Here is a 2,621-nt window from a genome sequence, read left to right as displayed (position 1 = left end):
GATGTGTTATCAATTTGTGTTGTAATTAACTAAAATTGTGATTTCTAAAGACCTACCTATTTCAGTGATGTTATGTCAACAAGGTAGTAACAGGAAATGACACGTGATGGTACATGAGCCCTAAACTTTCCCCTTACATCTCTTTATCCCAAACTGTAGATTTCAGTTAATAACGTTTGTTTTATTTAAAATGCTTTAAGAGTTTTCACATAAAAAATTCATGGGCATTACTTTTTAGCAGCCGGCCGCTGTGACCGAGCGGTTCTAGGTGCATCAGATCGGAACCGCGCTGCTGCTACGGTCGCAGGTTCGAATCCTGCCCCGGGCATGGATGTGTGTGATATCCTCAGGTTAGTGAGGTTTAAGTAGTTCTAAGTTCTAGGGGACTGATGACCTCAGATGTTAACTCCCATAGTGCTTACAGCATTTGAACCGTTTTTGAAGTTTTCAGCACCGCCTCGTACATACGCATGTTACCGACATTAATATTGCCATAGAATGACTGTCTGGCTACCAAACAACCTGGCCAGTAAATTGCACCCTTACTAAATTCCTAGTAAGTTCCCCAGTCAGAAGTTAAGGGTGTATAGACAATTGTTTCTGTGCAGACGTACTTGTGGGTAAAGTAATTTTCCGTTGATATTCACGCACACTGTAGCGTCATTAGCAACAAAATTACTAGTAGTACCCACGATGCATCTGAGGGCTAGTGTCACGTCCAAGTATGATTTCTATGAGATACTGTCAGAATTGGGAATTTATGACCTCTGTAGCCTCCCACAACTTACAATGTTTGGTGGGAACATCCGTACAATATTTGATCAGAATCATCCCGATACCACTGTGTAATGCGGAACTAATTACTGAATTTCATGGGAGAGTATGCTGGGGTGGGGAGTGCGGGAGTGACCGTAGATTGGGTCGCTCATGAGAGCTCAGGATGTGGTGTGGTTATTCTATGACACCTGATCTGAAAAGCAAAGTCGCCAGGGATGCTTCAAGCCTTCTAAAACTGCCCAAATCGACTGTTTGTGATGTGACTGTGAGCGAAACAACCGTAGTTGAACCAAGACAAGGTTGACCTCATGTAATGACGGACAGGGACCGTCGGGCATTGCGAATTGTTGCTGTAGAGAATCACATGACATTAGCGAAATTCTATCTCGAAATCAGGCAGAAAACCCAAAGATAGTCTGATCATGCGTAAAGCACACCAGTGGCAAGACGCAATTAATAACTTCTCTACGAGATAACAACGGTGAAGTCACTGATGACAGCGACTAAAGCAGAGTTATTAAACACGGTTTTCTGAAACTCTTTCACCAAAGAAGATGAAGCAAATATTTCTGCATTCCAATCAAGAACAACTGCCAAGATGAGAAACATAGAAGTAGATATCCTCGGTGTAACAAACCAGCTTAAATCACTTAATGTAATGGGTAAATGTTGCTACCATTTACGTAATTCCAAAGATTTTATCAATCTTTTGAAGACTGTTAAGGTGAGCAGCTCGGATTTACTAGTTATCTTCGATGTGGTCTCACTTTTTACCAAAGTGCCCTTATTTGGCTCGCTATAACTTATTGGTAACTTGTTCGGTGATGATTTGACGGCTTTGTTTGAACATACTGTCTACTCAACTTATTTTTTTTTAACAACAAATTTTTTGAACAGCCTGACGGTGTCGCCATGGAGAGTCACTTGTTTGCTCGGTGACCAATCTTTTATGGAAGACTTTGAGGAGAAAGCTCTTGAGTATGCCGTCTTAAAGCCTACAGTTTCCTGCCGGTACGTATATGATACTTTCTTTGTATGACCTCATGGCAGACAAGAAGTGAAAATATTTATTTGCCATTTAAACTCTTTACATGAGAACATCAAGTTTACTATGGAGATTGAGTAAGATGGGACTTTACCCTTTCTAGACGTGTTAGTACGCCGTAAGAATGATGGGTCTTTGGACATTCGGTGTACAAAAACCCACACATACAGATGTATAGCTTCAGGCGTCCGGCTGTCATCACCCCGAACAAACCGCCGGTGTTTAATTCACCGGGCGCATGCTATTTCGGATGCTGATAGCCTTCATGAAGATTTAATGCATCTGGAGAAGGGTTTTAAAGTGAATGGCTGTACTTCGTGTCAAATACGGAAGCCCATGCGCAATTATAATAGCAAGAAGCAAATCTCTGGGGAGACTAATGACGACTATAAATCAACTGCTTTCCTTCCATATGCCGGGAACGTGTCTTCTAAATTTCACAGATTGCTTAGGAAGAATAATATTGTCATCTTCCGTTCACCAGCAAAGAGCAGGGCTTTAGTTGGATCCTTTAAGGGGCTCCGGAAAGGCTCAAAATCATGATAAGTTCAATTTTTACTTTTTCGCGTTTTCTGAATCTGCAGACTATTACCTTTTAATAGATATATAATTTATTCAATTCCGAAGACTACAACTATTTTAAAATTTCTTCTGAAATGTGTTCTACATGGGCGTGACCCACTGTGGCGCTGTTAAACTGCTCTCAAATGGTGTTATTATTAACGTCCGTGTTCATCAGGTACATTTTAGTGATGTGAGATAAAGTATGTGTTGTGGCTAACTTGTGATGGTTCAATAT

This window comes from Schistocerca serialis, chromosome 8 (assembly GCF_023864345.2).
Source record: "Schistocerca serialis cubense isolate TAMUIC-IGC-003099 chromosome 8, iqSchSeri2.2, whole genome shotgun sequence".
NCBI classification, from domain to species: domain Eukaryota; kingdom Metazoa; phylum Arthropoda; class Insecta; order Orthoptera; family Acrididae; genus Schistocerca; species Schistocerca serialis.
This window is presented reverse-complemented; position numbering follows the sequence as displayed.